This window comes from Budorcas taxicolor, chromosome 7 (assembly GCF_023091745.1).
Source record: "Budorcas taxicolor isolate Tak-1 chromosome 7, Takin1.1, whole genome shotgun sequence".
Taxonomy (NCBI): Eukaryota; Metazoa; Chordata; class Mammalia; order Artiodactyla; family Bovidae; genus Budorcas; species Budorcas taxicolor.
In genome coordinates, this window is record NC_068916.1 from 95,238,385 (window position 1) to 95,246,647 (window position 8,263).

Sequence of the window (8,263 nt, forward strand, 5' to 3'; positions counted from 1 at the left end):
CAGTTTATATTTAGGGGAATGAGCAAGGAGAAAGAAGTCTCCATCATTCTGTCCAGACCAGAGTTTGTGTATATTTTTTAAAAAGGAGTTGTCATTGGTTCTCAAATGTCTCCTATCTGTGTTTAGAAACTTCATCATTCTGGGAACCAGAGTCATTTTTGCACTCGTGGTTCCCAGCCATTGCTACTTTGAAGCAGCCACAATGACCCCCAAGTTTCTTCTGTGACTTGGTGCCTGGATCTGTCATAGAAGCAGCTGGTGAGGATGAGTGGTCAACAGGTGATTGTTTGGGGAAAAACCAATAACAAAGTCAGTCAAATCCCAACACATGGATAAATATCTTCAGTTAAATGTTTATATTATAAACATGGCCTTCCTTCTCTTTTCTCTTAAGCTTGTCTTAAAATTCATCTTAAGTGGATCTAATGTGTCCATAAGACAAAGGAATGGGCTTCCCTGGTAGCTTAGTAAAGAATCCACCTGCAATGTGGGAGACCTGGGTTCGATCCCTGGATTGGGAAGATCCCCTGAAGTAGGGACCGCCTACCCACTCCAGTATTCTGACCTGGAAAATTCCAGGGACTGTGTAGACCATGGGGTCACAAAGAGTGGGACAGGACTGAGCCACTTTCACTTTCACTTAGACAAAGGAAAACAGACAGGGGCTTATCTGGAGTCTTACCACACCTACTTAATAAAGGTTTTAGATTAATTTCCCCAAAAACTGAGTAATGAGAGCCTCTGTATTAAAATGCAGATTCAGTATTCAACAACTGTGTCATAAATCAGAATTATGATTTTACATGAATATAATAAAACTTAATGAGAATAAATGTAAAATCATATATTTAGCTATGAAATATTACTAACTGAATACAAGTCAGGAAGCAATTTATCAACAGTTTTGTTTGATAACCAGAATAAAAGATTTAGTTACCGTGACCTAAAAAGCTATGATAATTTTAATACAAATTTTGGAACTGGGGCAAAAGGTAAAGATCCTTCATGCTCTATCACGGTGCTTCTCAAATTTTAATATGCATGCAGATTACTTGGATATCCTGTACAGCAGAAGATTCTGATTTAGTAGACACTGCATGAGGCATGCAGAGAAGGAGATGGCACCCCACTCCAGTGTTCTTGCCTGGAGAATCCCAGGGACGGGGCAGCCTGGTGGGCTGCCGTCTATGGGGTCACACAGGGTCAGACATGACTGAAGTGAGTTAGCAGCAGCAGCAGCAGCAGCATGAGGCATGAGATTCTGTAGTCAAAAAATCTCCAGATGATGCTGGTTCTGTTGATCAGGGAACCACACTTTGAGGAACAAAGCCCTATACTATACAGATCACTTCTAGGGTGAGATATTCATTTATGAGCAAGCACCACATCTTCAGAGAATCTTTGAGAAATGAATTTGTTCAGAGAAGATAAGGCTAGATAGTTAGAAGTGAAGTGAATTCGCTCAGTCATGTCCGACTCTTTGCGACCCCATGGACTGTAGCCCACCAGGCTCCTCCCTCCATGGGATTCTCCAGGCAAGAGTGCTGGAGTGGGTTGCCATTTCCTTCCAGACCCAGGGATCGAACCTGGGTCTCCTGCATTCCAGGCAGACGCTTTAACCTCTGAGCCACCAGGGAAGCAGATAGTTAGAAGTTAGACACTAAAAAAGAAAGTAGATCAAATTGGAAATGATGGTCATCTCTGATTGGTGTGGTTCTAAAGGAGATTTATTTTATTTCCTTTCCTTGTATGTGTTTAATAAACATATTTCAATGACAGAAAAAGAAGTTAGACACTAGGTTCCATGAATATCAGTAGAAAGATCAACCTTTAATCAAGTAAGAGCTCTTTCAAATTGATAATATAAACCATCCAAAGACAAACTGACAAACAATTCTACAATGACAATTAAAAAAAAATCACAGAATACCAAACACAGATAATAATAAAAACTCAGTTGGTGGACAGGCAAAAGTTTAAAAACTTGATAAAATCTAATGGGAAACAGGCATTTTTTGGTAGAATATGAATTACCACAATCTTTTTGAAAAGTAATCCAGCATTATCTGTTAAAATAAAAAATGTGCACATATACTTTGTCTCATCAATTCCAATTGTGAGAGTCTTCACTAAAGAAATAAACCTAGAATTAGGAAGATACTCACCAATATGTTTACTGTAACATTTTTGTGAAAAGAGCTTGGAAACAACCTGAATGTCCATCAACTAGTGATCAGCTAAACAGTGGCATATGCAATCGAAGGGAGAACTTTACATAAATACTTGCCTTGCAAGGATGGAATAATGAGGTAGTGAGCTCCTCGTACTAGAATGTTCCATCAAAGGCTGTTAGAAATGCTTTCTGGGGAATTCTTTTAGAGAATTCTAAACATATTAGTCTGTGTGATTTCTGAGTTTCCTTCTGACTCAGAAATTCTATAATTCTATAAATTCAGCACAGTGGCCTCAACGAGAGAAAGGAAGGAAGGCAAGTTTTCTACCCTATTTTTATCTACTCTCCTTATTTTAGAATTGGGACTTTGGGAGCAGTCGTAAGGGGTGAAACATTTTCATTAGCATGTATGCAGGCCACAAACTGAAGCTATTTCATTTAGATATATAATAAATGAAGAACAAATGGTTGTTGGTTCTCTATGCCTAATTGTTGAAATAAGATCCATATTTCAAAAAATGCCTCTTTTATATTCATAGTCACTAGCAGAAAGTGACTAATTTGTGACTGTGCAGGGACAGGCATTAAACACCCTGAGCATATGGATAAGTGACTCTGTGTGTCTAAGATGGATGGAGCCTGACGCCTGCTCCTTTGCCAGGAGGGTGGGCCAGCATAAATGTACTCAGGAAGCAGAGAAAGCCATCTCCTTGTATACTGGACGGGGGTGAGCAGCCAGACGCCTGCATTTCCCTCCATCAGTGATTTCCAATCTGTGATACTTCCTCAGAGGTGCTTCGGGGGCCCAGCAAGCATTCGTTGCAAGTGTTTGAAATATGTTCAAATAGTTATTTTTAAGACTGTAATTAAAAACTAGCTAGCAAACACATTCAAATATGATACATATCCAATTTTAACACACTGGAAACCATCAAAATATGAATATACATTCTCACTGATTGGCTGTTTAACAAGTAAGTATCATGAAAGTCAAAGCATGAATTAAGGTTGTGTATTAAAATTCTATTGTTTATTTTATGAGTCAATATAATTTGGAAGATAGGAAATTTCACTGCTAAAGCTCTTGATAATACCTGCCCCAAATCACAAGTAAGGGAAAACAGGAAAGTAAAGGTAGGATGAGTGAAGCTCGAAACATTTCTGTTAGAGTGATTTCTTCACATGATTCTCAAATCTTTCATTTGCTTATTTATTTATTCATTTGGCTGCCCTGGGTCTTGGCTACAGCCTGCAGGATCTTCGTTGTGTCGTGCAGCATCTTTCGTTGGAGTGCACGGACTCTCTAGTTATGATGCACAAGTTCTGGCACAGGGATTTCAGCCCTTGTGGCACAAGGGCTCTGGAGTTGCAGGCTCAGCAGTTGCGGCTCAGACTTAGTTACTCTGCAGCATGTGAGATCTTCGTTCCCCTCCCAGGGATGGAACCCATGGCCCCTGCATTACAAGGCAGATTCTTAACCACTGGACCACCAGGGAACTCCTTAGCCCTCAAATCTTTAAATAGTCCTTAATTCCTTCAGAACACCCCACCTTAAAATATAAAAGCTCTTTATCCCACTTGAGAACATCTGTTTTGTTCTTTTCAGTATCTGATCATCCTTCTTCCCTCATTCTTATTTTATACTGTCACTTTGGGGGCAAAGGGAAGGGAGTTGTTACTAGGAGTTGGAATTAAGTTAAATATTGGTAAATGACTTGCACGACCAGTTTCTATTTGAAAGAAAGGCGTTCCTCTTGAAACAGTTCTTTTTCTATTGCAAATGTATTTTGAGAAATTAAATGAGCTAGGTAACTTTCCAACACAGACCTAGAGTTTGAGTGTTTTGGTTCAGATTCTAGTTCCACCGTCTTTACGGTGCAATGTAACATGCACACCTTTTCTAAGTGCTGCTGTTTCCCTTTCAGCAATTTGGGGATAATGTTAGTACTGTCACCAAAGGGTTCTTGTAAAGGAAACAATATCCAGAAAGTATTTAGCATGGTATCTAGCATGTGATAAGCATTCCACATATATTAATGCCACTATTGTTCTATACATTTTTTGCCCAAATTTAAATACTATGACAACTATGGATACCAAGAAGAAAAATAAAGGGGAAGGCTAAGAGGCACTCTGTGTGCAATCATTTGTGCTATAGAATTGTCATAAGACTTTTGCATTTATTATTTTATTCATCAATAAAACTTTCTGATTAGAAACCAACGTTCTGAGAAGATACCAAACAGCAAGTAATGAAGGTAGAGGAAAGCAGATAGAAATGAGGTCTTAAGGTAAATCTAGTACTCTTTCATGCTGCCCCATGGGGTTCTCCAGGCAAGAATACTGGAGTGGGTTGCCATTTCCTTCTCCAGGGGACCATGTTTTGTCAGAATTCTTCACTACGACCTGTCGATCCTGGGTAGCCTGCATGGCATGGCTCATAGCTTCACTGAGTTACACAAGCACCTTCGCCATGGTGAGGCTGTGATCCATGAAGGGATTGACCAAACTTGGGAAGATAGCGGAGGACAGAGGAGCCTGGTGTGTTGCAGGACACCAGGTCGCATAGAGTTGGACACGACTTAGTGACTGAGTAACAGTACTCTTTCTTCTATGGTGTGCCTTCTGTCATAGTGCAAGACAGAGCTGTTAAAGTTAATAACAGGTTGCTGGGTTTTTTCTGCTTATTATTTTTCATAGGTATGGAATTCTGATGCCCCCTAGATGATAACTAATGCTGGCCATTCTTCACCCCTCTGATATTAATTTTTGTGTAAATATAAGACAGTTGGTAACCCCTTCACTGCATGAAGCAGAGGAAGGAAGAATTTCACAAAAGGAAGATATTACTTCAGTTGGGGAAACAAAACAAAATAACCTCAGTTACTTTAACAGGCAAAATGTTATATAGGAAATCGGTTGAAAGGCACTGGTGGACCGAAAAGGCAAACGGGGACACACGGAGTTAATACAGAGAAAGTCAGGGTAGGAAGCAGCTTTCACCGCTAGGACCAGGGAAACACAGAGCAGAATCTGGGATCATTAACCCGGAAGTTTGGAGGAGGAGCCCAGATCCCTCCTCTCTGATCAAGCCTTGTCATTTCTCTTGAGCGCCCTCTATTGGCAGAGCCTCAGTAGCAATCGGATGACAAAGCAGAAAATGGCGGAGTCCCCACCTCCAGCCTCACAGGCAGGTTTGGAACTGAGAGGCAGTCGCTTCATAACCAGTACGGATATATGCACGCACTGTCATGGTCAAGTGCGATTAATACATAAGATGTGTGTTACAGGATGAATTGTGTCCCACCTAACTGATATGTTGAAACCCCAACTTCTAGTACCTTCGAATATAACTATATGTGGAGATAGGCCTTTAAAGAGGTAATTAAGGTAAAGGGGGCTGTTAGGGTAGGCCCAAATCCTTTACGACTGGAGTCCTTACAAGAGATCAGGACACAGACAGCACAGATCAAGGGACAGCTGTGGAAGGACACAGCAAAAGAGGTGGCCATATGCAAGCCAAGGAAAGCAGCCTCTGATACCTTGGTGGTGGACCTCTAACCTCTAGAACTGTTCAGTTCAGTCCAGTTCAGTTCAGTCACTCGGTTGTGTCCGACTCTTTGCGACCCCATGAATCACAGCACGCCAGACCTCCCTGTCCATCACCAACTCCCGGAGCTCACTCAAACTCATGTCCATTGAGTTAGTGATGCCATCCAGCCATCTCATCCTCTGTCATCCCCTTCTCCTCCTGCCCCCAGTCCCTCCCAGCGTCAGGGTCTTTGCCAATGAGTCAACTCTTCGCATGAGGTAGCCAAAGTATTGGAGTTCCAGCTTTAGCATCAGCCCTTCCAGTGAACACCCAGGACTGATCTCCTTCAGAATGGACTGGTTGGATCTCCTTGCAGTCCAAGGGACTCTCAAGAGTCTTCTCCAACACCACAGTTCAAAAGCATCAATTCTTCAGTGCTCAGCTTTCTTCACAATCCAACTCTCACATCCATACATGACCACTGGAAAAACCATAGCCTTGACTAGACAGACCTTTGTTGGCAAAGTAATGTCTCTGCTTTTCAATATGCTATCTAGGTTGGTCATAACTTTCCTTCTAAGGAGTAAGCATCTTTTAATTTCATGGCTGCAATCACCATCTGCAGTGATTTTGGAGCCAAAAAAAATAAAGTCTGACCCTGTTTCCACTGTTTCCCCATCTATCTCCCATGAAGTGATGGGACCAGATAATAAATCTCTGGTGTCTAATCCACCCAGTCGGTAGTATTTTGCTATGGTAGCCCTAGCCCACTAATACCGTGTGCTACAGAAGAAGCAATTATTTTATACTGGATGTCTTCTAGACTCCATTATATTCAATTTTTATTGCTATTTACATTATATATTATCTCAACTCTTCAGCCCCTATCTGTCTTCATTTCCACTGGATTAGGTTCTTATGTCCCATTCAAATTATACCCAATTGATTTCCCTACCACTGATTTTCCTACCTTCAGTTCGTCCTATCTGCAGAGAATAACCCCGATTACTCCACAGCTTAAGCCTCTTAATTCATTTCCTATAAACGGTAGAATAATGCCCAAATTCCTGTGTATGGATTCCAGGCTGCTTCTCCTCCTTCTGTCCTGCCAGATCTCATCTGCTGAAATTGCTCAGAGCCTTTATCTTAATATCATATATAGCAAGGTGGTTGAGGGGTGAGGGCTTAGAGTTTGGAGCTATAGAAAAGCAAAATGTGTATAAAATGGGAGAATTACCACAATCCATCAGTTCTATGATGAATTCCACTCAGCATTCTGTTTCTGATGGAGGATCTAAAAGTTAAGAGACAGTTAGGACTTTCAGAGGGCTGGCCCATCTTCCAAGTGTCCCATAAAAATCTGCAGAGGGACTAGAAGCATGCCTACCTACTAGGAATTAATCAGGGGTTAATTCAGAAAGGGAAGAGGAGAAGAGGAATAATAAGAGCTCCAACAGGCCAGGCACCTACGGTGTTAGCCAGTCACTGTGTTAATCCCTCTCTATATGTTATGTATACCATGTAAGTCTCAAACAAAACACCCTAAGGTATTTTTATCTCCATATTACAGAACACGCTCAAGATCACTGAGGTAGGAAAGCTGCCTTCAAGCCCAGATTTATTCGAGTTTAAAGCCTATGATCTTTTCAGTGTCAAGCTGCCTCGGCTATTACTGAACATAGAGTGTTATTTGTTTCTATAATTGCTCTGGTTATTTAAGCAATAGAGTTTTGCTTTCAGAAAATAAGACCCTCATTTTCAATTCAGCACATCAGCTAGTAAAGCAGCTCTTTGTATAGAAAGCAAAATTAACCTATATTTAATAGCAACCCGTTATAGCTGCCAGGACCATTGTCTCTGTAGCACAGAAGGTCTACTGCAGGTGCCTAGAGCTGCAACAACATAATAATGCGTTTTGTATTTCAAGGGGTAAAGACCGAGGATTGAAAGTGGTTGGCTGGGGAAACCGATGAAGACTTCTGACTAGTGAAAGGATAGTCATGCTGGTAAGTATAAGAAGAAACCATTAGAAATATTATTTCTGGATTGGCTGCTGCACATATAAGTTGGTAAATATTTTGAGTGTCCTCTTTGTGAGTAGAGAATAGTTTGGGCACAGAACAAAATGGCTGTTTCTTTGACTTGTTAAATGCATCTGTATTTTGAGCAGAAAAGTTGGTAGAAAATGAGCAGTAAGAATGTTGAGCTTAATGAATCATGATACATTGTAAGTCTACCGACAGTTTCAGCTCTGTGGACATGTTCAAAGAGATTTCATCTTCAAGAAATAGTTCGTGATCAATCAGGAGGAAACTGTTGATGGAGAAACACTGAAGATCAATTCCTGATACCACTACGGTGAGGGTATTCTTTGTTTCTAATGACATATGGTATTTAAATAAGAAATATTCTGGAAGACTTGCTTAGCTGTTTCGGAAAAAGCTTCGGTTCTCATGTAAAGTTGTCTTTCTTACAAAAATCTTTCTTGCGGTATTAAATGTAGAATACATAGCCCAGTGCTTGTCACAGGTATAGTTCAGCTTTCTTGTCCTTATTGA

The 8,263-nt window shown here is 40.7% G+C and overlaps 1 non-coding gene across 1 annotated transcript; it reads right to left on the reverse strand.

Annotated features, from left to right (window-relative positions):
- Positions 1 to 1,564: 1,564 nt before the first annotated feature.
- On the reverse strand, positions 1,565 to 1,637 carry TRNAS-GGA (transfer RNA serine (anticodon GGA)). Its single transcript has one exon. It is a non-coding gene; the product is annotated as a tRNA-Ser (tRNA).
- Positions 1,638 to 8,263: the final 6,626 nt, after the last annotated feature.